Genomic DNA, 12,626 nt, shown 5'->3' on the forward strand with positions numbered 1-12,626 from the left:
TACAGACGTCTCACAATGTGCCCAGAAACAGAAATTAGGACACAAGGTTACCTTGCATTAGGGTATTTACTGGGGGGTGGGGTGGACAGTGAAAATGGCTACAGGAGAATCAACAGGTGAAAAGCTACAACCTGAAGAGAAATTCTGTGAGGTGGGGAGACATGACGAAAACTGCCCAAATGAAACTGCAGCAAAGTATACAAGGACACTGTTCTCAGGCCCACCCTCAGCTACCACCTTCCTCTTCACAAAGATCTTGAAAGGTAGATAGGCACAAAACTACCTGGGATTAAGAACTGCTGATCTACCCTAAGCCACCTTGCCCGGGGGGTGCAGTGTGCATACTAAACACAGGCACCCACTAAGGCGGCACATGGGAACTGAAGTCTCCCCCATGGCCACTGCCCAAGTCCCACACCCAGGGACTGTGTCCACCCACAGGGAGCACACCTTCTCCTAACGCCCCCAAGGCTCCACACAGGCCAGCCAGACCACTGCATCTACACATGCTGTCTCGCTCTCCTCACTTCCCATCCACTCCTCCACCCTCTGCTCTGGCCCCAGCAGCCATCAAGCCTCTGAAACTGTTCATGCTGCAAAATCCACCAGATATGCCTCATTCCTCATGGCTCCACAGGATCAGACACCAGTAACCAATCCCCCCTTGAAATGCACTCTTACAGGCTTCCTCCGACCTCCGTAGCCGCCCCTCCTCAGTCTCCTTGGCAGGCTGCTCCTCAGCGTTTCCACTCTACAACCCCACCCCAGCTTAGTGGCCCTATTACCTCACAGCTGCAATGGCCAGTCATATGGGGGAGATTCACAGAATTCAACTCACTGTGTGCTCTTTCTCTCTGTTCTTAACTTTAAATGCAGATTTCACACAAACCTCCTAGGACGCCTCTGAGTCGCAGCCGGACCTCCCAGAACCTGGGCACTGCGCTTGACTCTTCCCTGCCCACCCAATGAGCTCAGAGCTCCTTCTTCTAAACCTCCACTCTGCCCACCCTGCCGTAGCCCCGCCCTCACCCCGCCCTCACCCAGACTAAGACTTCTCTCACCTGGGTATCACTGCAGGAGCCTCGGTTCTGTGGCCATCCTCACATCCCCAAGCCAGAGGGAGTTTTTCAGCCTGAACTTCAGAATTACATCACTCAACAGTTAAAAATTCTACAATGATTTCCTACCACCCTTGAGATAAAATTTTAAATTTCTTAACATGGTCTGCCAGGCCCTTTATGACCTTACCCCCGAGTCCACACACACCCCTGTACCCAACTCCACCCTCCAATTTGAAATCACAAGCTAAACTCTCTGGTTATAGACACAGGATGCTCTCCCTCCTTTATCTGGAACAGCCTCTTGCCCAAATCTACCACTTCACCTGGCTAACTCCACCTCACCCAACAGGTTTCAGCTTAAGCTTCTCTGACCCCCACCACCCATCAACGTTTGGCGTTTTACGTGCCCATGATAGCCTGTACCTCCCCCATCACAGCACTTACTCCACTTACCTGCCTGACCGCCCAACTAAACCAGCTGTATCTCCTCTTTTCACCACCCATCAGCTTCAGCCTCACTTACTCCTCCATTCGCTGTTGGTTGGTCCCTCTGTTCACTGCTGATCTCAAATTTGTTATGGCTCATCATCAAAGCAAACATAAGCAGCAGAACTACAGAATGCCCCTCTCTGCACCAGAAGCTACAGCAGTATCAACAGGTATGCATGAAATGGAGCTCCTCCTCAAGAAAAACACCAAGGTAGGGAAACGGCACAATGAGAAATGTTCTATTTACCAAACAATAGGTCTACAGATGCAAATTAGAAAAGGCAGCCTCAGAAAACAGGTGGTTAGGAGATGCAAAATAGAGAAATTATCAGGATGAAGCAGAGACAGTCTGGAGCCTACTTCTACAGAGCAGGATTTGGACTGAGATGATTTTGAAGGTGGCGAGAGGCAAATTGACAGGCATAGAAATTCATTAGAGAGATGTCAAATTTTGCAAACAATCAACAACTTTTAAAAATCAGTTGGATTTTCTGTGTTTTTTTGAGTGAGAACTTTGTAAACTGTTCCCTGCTAGTTTTCCACTGGCACTGGCAGCCCACCCAGCGTGGAACAGTCACTGTTTGGTGGCATGAGAACTATAAGTCACAGAGATCTGTGCTGACCCTCCCTCCAAAAAAGGACAAGGAGCAGCAAGTCCAATCTTCTCAAAATACAATTGGATAGAAATACCAAAAAATAGGTTGGGTGAAAATTAACTTCTTGTTACCTCTTATTGCACTTTTGTACATGACATTAAACAACTGGAAAAATTTGAACCAATAATCTTTATAAGCATCATATATGAAGTTGGATGTCTTACAAATATGCCTTCATTTAATTGTTACAGACATCTTCTGAGAGGAGTAGTATTGTGTCCATTTTACCAGTGAGAAAACTGAGGCTCTGGCCAGAAGAGACAGAATTCACTGCTAAATCTGACTGCTAACCCTATGTTCTAAGCTGACTCTCAAAAACAAGTAACTGAGCAAGAAATAGCTTTTCCCAAATAGCACCCAATGGCAGAACCCCCCCCCCCCCGTTTGAAGGAACCTTCACAGGTATCTATAATTAAGTCAGGAATGTTCCAACTTAAACTAGTTGCTGTCAATTTTGTTTTTTAAAATAGCTCTGGCCTGAGGCAAAACATGCCTCTTAGGTACCTCAGATTGTTCTGTCAATCAAGGAGTAACATTTTACTGAAAAGCTGTAAGTTCTTCTCCTTGGAGAGCTGAGAATAACCCAGAATGCTTAAGAATTTGTGCCTCTCCTTTAAAAACAAAACAAAACAAAAAAAACAGACGGTCCTACCTAGGCTCCTGGGAATCTGAACACAGTCTCCTACTGTATGCTACAACACCATCCTTAAATTCAATCATTCTAAATTGGGTGCTATCATTACCTCCATTTCATAGATGAGAAAGGAGAGTCTGAGAGGCGTCCTAAGCCTGTGTTCTTTCCACTCTCCATACCACGATGCCCCTAACAGCTCTGGTCCAAAACAAAAAAGGATGAATACCTTAACAAGGATGGGGAGGGGGGAGAAATCAACTCAATGGATAAACGTCTGAGCCTACGAAGGGCAAGATGCTGTGTTGAGAGAGAAACTAAAAGGATTGGAAACCTCAAAGAAATCAAATCTATGTGCCGTGTTAAAGACAGAGCCAAATCAGTGAAAAACTGAAAATAATCCCTCTCAAGGTCTCTCAAGCCCCAGCATGACTGGCATTTGGGGCTGGATAGCTGTACGTAGCGGGGGCTGTCCTGTACATCACAGGGTGTGTAGTAGCACCCCTGGCCTCAACCCCCAAAACCCCTTGAGAACCACCGCTCTAAATGAGATAGGTGTGAAATCCATAAAAGTAACCGGCTACTGCAGGGCCTTATCTTCATCAAGTACAAGATGTCAAGAGTTCTTTTTCAGCATAATAAGACATGAGCCAATCAAATGCAGAATTACAATCTTAAAAGGAAAAAAAAGAACCCCGCCCAAATTATTCCTTCATCAAGGACATTACTAGCATTTAAAGAGATAACGTTTACATTCTCCCAGACCTGCGGTTTGTTGAAAAATTAATCTGTTCCAACCATGCTTTGATCTTCTAGCAAATTACTTCCTGAGACAAGAGTTAACTCGTGAGGGCCTTACAGGCTACGCAGCTGTTGGAGCAGAAGTGGCATTCAATTCCAGGTGGAGAGCTGGGGGGGGGCTTCCCATCTTCCAAGCCCACCCCCCCACCCCCCGCTCAGCAACACACCACCTGCCGCCAGGGAGTCCGATTTTCCCATGAACAAAACAATGCACCTGAGCTTTGTCTTCAAGGAAGAAAGAGCCTTTTAGGAGGTGGGTCAGTTTTACACACCAGCACTGGTATTTCTGTTATGAAAGGCTTTTTGTTGTTGTCTTAGTATCAGTTCTTAATGTCACAAGAAGGAAGACAGTCAAAACCCAAGCAAATGGTCTTGCTTCTATTTCATGTTTTCCCTGAAAGAGGGAAGGTGGAAGCTTCCACCCTTCCAACAGCTTTTGCTCATCTGACACCTATCCTACAAGGTGTATGTTGCCAGCCAGATAGATGGAACTCATGAGACCTGAATACAATGCTTGTTGTATTAGAAACCACACACTTAATCTATAGGAATGCTGGCTGCAAATTAAGATCAGACAGTTCATTGTGTTTCGTGTTCATACCTTGCCATGAATGGCAGGCAGAAAAATGCACCCCATCCCCAATGATGTCCAAATCCTAATTTTCAGACCTATGTTCCATTACATGGTGAAAAGGACTTGGAAGGTGTAATTACAATTAAGGACCTTTGAGATGAGGCGATCTGCCTGGGTCATCCAGATGGGTCCAATGTAACCATGAATCCTTAGACACAGAGAACCTTTTCTGGCTGTGGTCAGAGAGAGGATGACAGAAGAAGTAGCAGCCAGAAAAAGATTGAAAGGGACACAACTCACTGATGGAGGCTTTGAAGATGGAAGAAGAGGGTCATAAACCAAAGATCACAGGTGGCCTCTAGAAGCTGGAAACTACAGATTCTCTCCCAGAACCTGCCCTGCCCACCCCTTGATTTGATTCCAGTGAGACCTGTGTCGACTTTGCGACCTACAGAACTATAAGACAATACATTTATGTTGTTTTAAGCATTAAATTTGTGAATCTTGTTACAGCAGGGGTAGAAAACCATTACAGATTTTGGTACCTGGAAGTGGGGTATAACTGCTATAACAGATTCCAAGAAATGTGGAAGTGGCTTTAGAACTGGGCAGTGAGTGGAGCCTGGAAGGCTTCTGAAGTGGATGGGAGAGAAAGTCTACGGTGCCTTGAACAGACCTGTTCGAGACCTCTGGATGTTAAGGACTGCTAGGGAAGACTCAGAAGGAAGTGAAGAGGGTGGTAGAGAAAACACAAACTGCCTTAAAGAATACACCTAAATACTGCCATCCTACCATGCTGTGTACTGTGCCCTCAGAAAGAGAAGCCCCAAAGTGGGGGAGGGCCCCTGACCAATCGGGGGACCAACTTCCCACCGAGCAAAGCTGTTGTCCGTGCAATACTGTCCCACTTCCCATTGAGCAAAGCTGCTGTCCGTGCAATGCTGCGACATCCCTGCCACGTGATCCAGGGCAAACAACCTCTGTGACCCGCACGCAGGGATGACTAGCACGCGTCTCGAAGGATTGTTCTGAGGATTGAATGAGGTCATGCATAAAAAGCCCTCAGTGCAGTGCCCAGTACACAGTAGGCTCAAAAGTGTGAGTTATTTTTCTTACCCGTCTAAAGGAGAAAAATGATTGCACAGGAATATATCCTTCCTTTCTCCCACAGGAATATATCCTTCCTTTCTCCCACAGGAAAGCAGTTGACAAGTCTTCCCTAGAGAAGACTTAGGGCCTAAGCGTAAAAGAAGGAAACAGAAGCAAACTTGGCTTTTCAAGAAGCCAGTGTCCTATAAATCAAAGGCAAGGTTTGGGGACTCAATGGGGCTATTCCAAAACGCAAGGGACAGACAGACTGAGGGCTGAGGAAGCGGCCCAAGACAGCAAAGAAAGACAAAAAGGAGGCTGAGTTGCTCCTCTGGTTGATTCTATTACTGGAAACTCGCCAACTGCAGTTTGAGAACACTGGGCAGAGATACTGTGCCACTGCCAGTGCCAACTTGGACAGGAAATGATGTGGTTGGGTCCCACGGTCGAGAAGCCAGCAGGAGGGGGGTGAAGGGGGCCCCTCAAAGAAAGACATCATTTTTAATTCTCCAGCCTGGCTTCCTACCTCAGCCTCCCCTCTCCCCCGCCTCCACCCATCTCCATCCACGGAATTATAAAACACAATGAAAATTAAAAGGCCACAATTGTCCCTATGTGGGTAAGACAAAGCAAAATTTTACAGAAACTCACAGAATTTTCTACTTAAGGCAGTTTTTCTCCTAATGTAATTTTTTTTTTTTTTTTTTTTTTTTTTTGGTTTGGGTGCTTTCATAAGGTTTCTGGGACAAGACATCACAGAGAAGAAAAAAGGTACTAAAAGCATGTGAATATCCTTTCAGTCTCTTTACATCTGTACCCTTGACTATAAATTACAGTAGTTCATTCCCTAGGATTAACAGTCGGCAGTTAAATGTCAACCAGCAGGTTACTGCGTAACTAAAAGAGAGGAAAATATCACCTTAGGAATGATTAAGATAAAACCAAGTGGCAAAGAATCAGATCATTCTCCACCAGTGTTTATAAGATACATGTCTGCCAACACAGTCAGCATTTTCTGCTTAACAGCAGCATTTTCCCCCTTTCTTTCAAGAGAATCTCCTGGTGCCTGCTGAGAGGACACCACATCTTCCATTACTTTGTTGGCAGTAAAATCCACAGTCTTCCTGGCAATGTGATTAAGGTGCAATTTTTTTTTGGCATTTTTTTCCTTTATATTGAAGTATAGTCAGTGTACAATGTTGAAGGCACAGATTTTTATGAGCAAAGAACATGTACCCACTGAACACAATAATGCTTTCAAAAAAAGAACAAGTCTCAAAACTTCCAACAAGCCCATTGTTTTGGATTCACAAGCTGGAAAAACGTACATTTCTGCATTACATTTTCTGAATTTCTGGGTAGGTCTAAAGGCTTATTCTTCACACTCCCACTATTATTACTCATGCCCTTTCCAAGTAAACCCAGAGAGGCAGTTATCGAGGCAGATGCATTATTTGGGTGCATATTTCTGCCCACCCCTTTCTCTGCTCCCCAGGCTGCAAACCTCTGCTAATCCTTGTCGATAAAAAGGAGAGGGAAAAGGACTGGGTGACATATTCTTCTCCTTATCTGAACCCAAATCTTCAGAATCTGGGAGCGTTAGCTAGTCAATCTCCAGATCCTCCTACAAGGATGATGTGAGCGCCTAGTGATTTTGTTTGGCTTTTCATAATCATGGAAAAGGGGAGGTACAGCTTGGAGACAGTTAGATAATGAACTTAGCTACTGAAAACAAATTCCAGACTATGTTTTGAAGAGGCAAACAACATAATGGGTAGGAACTGTTCCAAGCTCACATGACCTCTGCATCTGCCTCACTCACTCTATCAGGAACTAGAAATGCCACCCTCGTTTTGACTGACTGTGCCAAAAACCAGCCTCTGTTATCCCTGACTTCTCACCAGGCAGTGTTCGCCTTCAACCAGGATAGTCCAGACATCCAAACATGATTCAGGAAAAATTATTCGGGATTCAAATAAGCCAAATAAACTCCACTGGAAGCTCTTAAGAGTGTTCTAGAGGATAAAAATATGTATGTATGTATAAAACTTTCCATTTTATATGCCTCTTTCAGGGGCATGAGTTTTCACATATTAAGTACTTAGACCGTGCCACACACTTTAAACACATTGTGCATTATTTCATCTGTTTCTTACAAAGAACCCAGTAACAAACTGTCTCGATATTCATTCTTCAGATGAAGTAACGGAGGCTTAGAAAGGTTAAACAATATGCCTGAAGCCACAAACCAGCAGACCTAAACTCTGAACCCAAATTCAAATTCTTAATCCAGGATTAACATCTATGATATATTGTGATTAGCAGCAGATTCTAAAAACAGCTATGACTCTTCCAAATTGCCCTGAGGGTTCAAAATTTTTACTGACAATATTGATGACTATCTCAACAATCTTTGTTCCTGAATTATGAAAGCCTCACACACCCACCTTTGCCTCTGACTGGTAATAAGTCACAATGTCTCCTTGGCGCTGCCTTCAAAGCAATGCAAATATTCAAAAATGCCTTCCTCTTCAAAGAGTCACCATCACCACAGGACAAAATCCAATTCCAAAACTGTTCTTACCAGAAACCACATGGTGCCAGATGTCCCACCATCTTCCGCAAGTAACCTAGGGTCTCTGATCACAGCTACCTTCCTGCTCCCTCCTGCAGCGGTGTACACAAGGTTTATTATACCACAATGGCTAGTTTTGTTTTCTGGCCAAGAGATAAGATATACACAGTTGATTGAGATGTTACCATTGGTAAGGCAATCTGTGATCTACTCTAGAAATCCGAAAGTACGTTTCTTCACAATAAACTCAGACACTTTTATCCACTTCCAAGACATTCTAAAACCAATGATTAAGACTGGTTTAATCCCAGGCTTAATCAGCAAACTGTATGCTCACAGCAAGTAGCTTAGTGAAGACTTTCAAATAAGGAATGTTTAGCTTCTGAATATCAGCTATATATTTAAACATAAAAATAAAGCAAATAGAAAGTAAAATGGGTGTTGTCAGGGGGAGGGGAACATGAGTTAGCATTTAATGGGTAGAGTTTCTGTTTCGGAAGATGAAAACGTTCTGAAGATGGATGTGGGTGATATAAATATACTTAACACCAACGAATTGTACACTTAAAATGGTAAAAACAAGAAACAAACAAACAAACTTATGCTAACATTTAAGTGAATGCTTCTTTCTTTGAAACCTCTCACTTACAAAGGGAAATGAGGCTATAGCACCTTTTGAAACAAACCACTGAAAGACCTTGGATCCATTCTAGGCATTACAGGAAAGGCTTTAAACACAAGTTTTAGGTCCAGGGCTCCCAAAGAAAGATGAACGCTCTCAAGTGACTTTTCAATCTATTTAAGCTGTTATGTCTAAATGGAGCCAGTCTCCACCCATCACTTTGAGTCTTGCTACAGACTGAATGTTTGCATCCCCTCCGGATCCATTTACTGAAGCCCCAACCCCCACTGTGATCTGGAGGTGGGGCCTTGGGAGGAAATCAGGTTTAGATGAGGTCATGAAGGGAGCAGCCCTGATGGGATTAGAGAACTTACATAAAGAGGAAGAGACCGGAGCCCTTCCTCTCCACCATGTGAGGACCCAGTAAGAAGGCAGCCCTCTGCGAGGCAGGAAGCAGGCTCTCCCCAGAACCCAATCACGAGCCCTTGCTTAGGTGTCCCAGCCTCCAGAACCGTGAGAAATGTCTGTTGTTCAAGTCACCCAATCTGAGTATTTTGTTAAGCAGCCAGAGCTGACTAAGACAAGTCTATCCCATAATACATCTGTGCTTGCATTCACAGTCAATCAATATTCTAAACCCATTAAAATGGTTTCTGAAATGCCTCACTCATGAGCATGGCTTTGGGGCACCATAGCTCAGGAGGCCACCCAGACAGGTTCTCTGCTCTCTTGTCCCAGTATTAATACAGCAACAGACTGGCTCACACAGACACACATACAGAAGTGGCAACTGGATTTCCCACTTAATGGGCTATCTTGGAGTAACACTGAGGAGAGATGCCAAAAGACTGTCATGGTTCAGAAGGAAATGGTCTCTGGTTCACTGAGTCTCTCTTTTCATCTCAGACAAATAAAGGCTTTTCACCGGTGCTGCTTGACTGCTGATGCTGTATTTTCATCACCTGAGAATGAACTAAGGGCTGCATCTGAAATGATTCAGAATTCCCACAATCAAGTCTCTTCATCCAACTATCAAACCTGAGTTTTGCTGCACAATTGCTGACCTATGTAAATATTTTTTCCCTCCCTCAAGGCTAAATGTTCTGATGCATAAGCCAATCTTGATCCCAAAGGTGAATAATTAAGTACTACCCTTGTTCTGCCATCTTGTTTTTCCCTCATTGGAAAAAAGAAAGCAAACTTTGAGTTAAGAAACTCTGCCCTTTACCTAGGGTGGTATACTTCTTTTGCATAACATAGAATTCTAATTGGTTTCCTTTAAAATGTGCATAATTCATTTTCAAATGTCACTGCAAAACTGATGATTAACATCAACAACAGAGTAAAACAAAAACCTAATTTTCCCTAATACAAAAATATGTTGGAAAGCTTCAACAATTAGAATAGTGTTACAATTAAAACAGGAATGGCTTGAGATCAACAGAACAGAGACAGACACAAAAGCATATGGGATTAGTATATGGTAAAGGTGGCATTTCCTATCAAAAAAAGAAAAAGAAAAATGGGTTATCGATGAATGGTTGGGAAAACCAGCAGCCATCTGAAAAATATAAACTGATATCCCTACTTCCTGAAATAAATTAAAGAGGATTAATAATTTGAAATAAATTTAAGGTGGATTAATAATATAAATATAAAAATGAAAGCCACAGAAGTACCAGAAGAAACCCTGGTCAATTAAAAAAAATATATTTTTAGAGTGGAGAAGACCGTTCTCTCTTTATAGCATTGAATTCAAAGGCCTTAAAAGAAGCAGTTGGTAAATTCATCTGCAAGGAGAAATGCAACATAATCTAAGTCAAAAAATGAATAACAAACTAGGAACAACTTCAATTCTTACCACTGTTAAGGGCCCTATTGCCCTTATACACAGAGTGACACAGCTTGATAACTAACAGCCTAATAGCAAAGGATACAACAGTTCACAGAAAGGTAAATACAAATACAAAATACAAAAAAAAAAAAGGTAAATCCAAATTCTTATAGACTCATGAAAAGATAGTCAACCTCCTAAGACAAATGCAAATTAAAACCACACGAGATACCATTTTTCACTTATCAGATTGGCAAAGACTAAGAAGTTTCCTAACCTACCATGTTGGCAAGGATACAGAAAAAGGTACTTTAACACTGTCCTGATGAGTTTACACGGAAGGCATCCGGGACAATGTCTACTACAAGTCCAAATACATACATATCTTTTCACGGGTAATTCCATATTTAGAATCCTGTCACATGTCAGCAAAAATAATGTTTGTACAAAGTTATCCCTTGCAGCAATGTTGCAAATAGCAAAACAATAGGAGACAGATTCAACAAAACATGGAGCATCTGTGAAAAGCAATACTCTGCTGCTGTGTTTAAAACTATAAAAATACAGGAGAAACTGAACTATAAAAATATAGGAGAAACTGAACCTCCATATAAAAATACGGAGGAATCTCAAGACATGATTACATGAAAAAGCAAGGTGCATATAACGATATGTAGAAAAAATGAATCTTGTTAAAAAATAATACACACACATTCACTCTTTTCTATATGAACAGAGTATTTCCACAAGAAAGAACACTGATTGCCTCTGGGCAGGGAATATGGTGGCCAGTAGCAGGACCTGGGAAGTTTTTCATTTTGCCCTTATATATCTTTTAAATTTGAGCCATGTATTATCCACTTGAAGATGGCACTTTTTTTTTTAAGAATTCCATACTTCTTTTCCATTTGTAATTTTTTTTTTTATTTAAAAAAATTGGGGGGGGTAATTAGATTTACTTATTTATTTTAATGGAGGTACTGGGGATTGAACCCAAGGCCCTGTGCATGCGAAGCACACACTCTACCACTAAGCTATACCCTCCGCCCTGAAGATTACTTTTTAATTCAGTAAAATGGTTATAAATAAAGCTGAAGAATTCACCCCAAAATTGAATAAAAAGACAGACACCTAGAAAGCAGAAGAGAAAAAGGTAAGAAAATCAGAAGATTGGTCCAGAAGGATCAACGTTTGAAAACAGGAATTCAAGCAAAAGAAGAGAGTGATCAAAGTAATTCAAGAAATTTTCCAATAACTGAAAAACGTAAGCTTCTATATTGGGAAGGTCATTCTGTGTCCAGAAAAGTCAATGAAAACAGATCAATTAGAATACTTGGGACAAATAAAAGATACTAAAAGCTTTCAAAGAGAAGAAGAGGGGAAAGTTCCAGCTTTCATAAAAGGTTAGAAATTTAGGAAGCAACCTTACCAAAGTTCTGAAGGAAAAGATTTCCAACCTAGAATTGTATGTTTAAATTATCAAGAGTGTGTGGCGGGGGTTGGGGGTACAACTTAGACATGTCAAATCTCAAGAAACTGTATAACTGTATCCCCTGTGTACCCTTTTCTCAGAAGCTGATGGCCAGTGCCCTATACCAAGATAAGGGACCAAGAGAGACCACCAGGAAAGGTGATCCATGGAATCCAGGAAAGAGACATGAAGGGCATGTCTGGGTTGATGGGGACACTTCACAGAGGATGCCTTCAGGAGGAAACGATCAAACAGACAGCTACCCCAAGGTTTTCAAACACAAACAGAGGGAGGCTGGGCTTCAATTTGGGGGTGGATCAGTGAGAGGTACATAAGGTCAACAAACAAACCAGTTCTTAACTCTGGGTAAGGAAAAGCTGTATGAGTAAGGAAATGTCATTTAAATTACATGTCTCAGCTGAGAATGACTCCCATATATACTAATCAAAATTTAAAACTTTATTTACACTAGGAGAATTTTAGAAAAGAGTGTTGGGAGTAGTTGTAAGAGTTATAATCTCATCTTCCACAGTGTGAAGAAAGGAAATAATGTCCAAATTTGGATTTTAGAAAATTGAGAAATGACAGTATAATCATGTTTTCTAAAAATACTGCCCTTACACTTGCTTTGGCAGCACATATACTAAAACTGGAACCATACAGAGGAGAGCATGGTCCCTCCACAAGGATGACACAAAAATTCATGAAGCAGTCCATATTTTTTCAAGATTTGCATATACTAGCTACTATACATAAAATAAATCAACATCAAGTTTTGTATAGCACAGGGACCTATATTCAATATCTGGCAGTAACCTATAAT

At 42.1% G+C, this 12,626-nt stretch overlaps 1 protein-coding gene, 1 non-coding gene and 1 pseudogene across 5 annotated transcripts in view; 1 reads left to right on the top strand and 2 right to left on the bottom strand.

Moving 5' to 3' along the window:
• Positions 1-12,626, bottom strand: part of KANK1 (KN motif and ankyrin repeat domains 1) — a 203,995-nt gene that overhangs the window by 148,841 nt on the left and 42,528 nt on the right. The window lies entirely within an intron of this gene.
• On the bottom strand, positions 11,305-11,377 carry TRNAA-CGC (transfer RNA alanine (anticodon CGC)). The gene has a single exon. It is a non-coding gene; the product is annotated as a tRNA-Ala (tRNA).
• LOC116280404 (U6 spliceosomal RNA) lies at positions 12,427-12,526 on the top strand (annotated as a pseudogene).

Source organism: Vicugna pacos, chromosome 4 (assembly GCF_048564905.1).
Source record: "Vicugna pacos chromosome 4, VicPac4, whole genome shotgun sequence".
Classification (NCBI taxonomy): Eukaryota; Metazoa; Chordata; class Mammalia; order Artiodactyla; family Camelidae; genus Vicugna; species Vicugna pacos.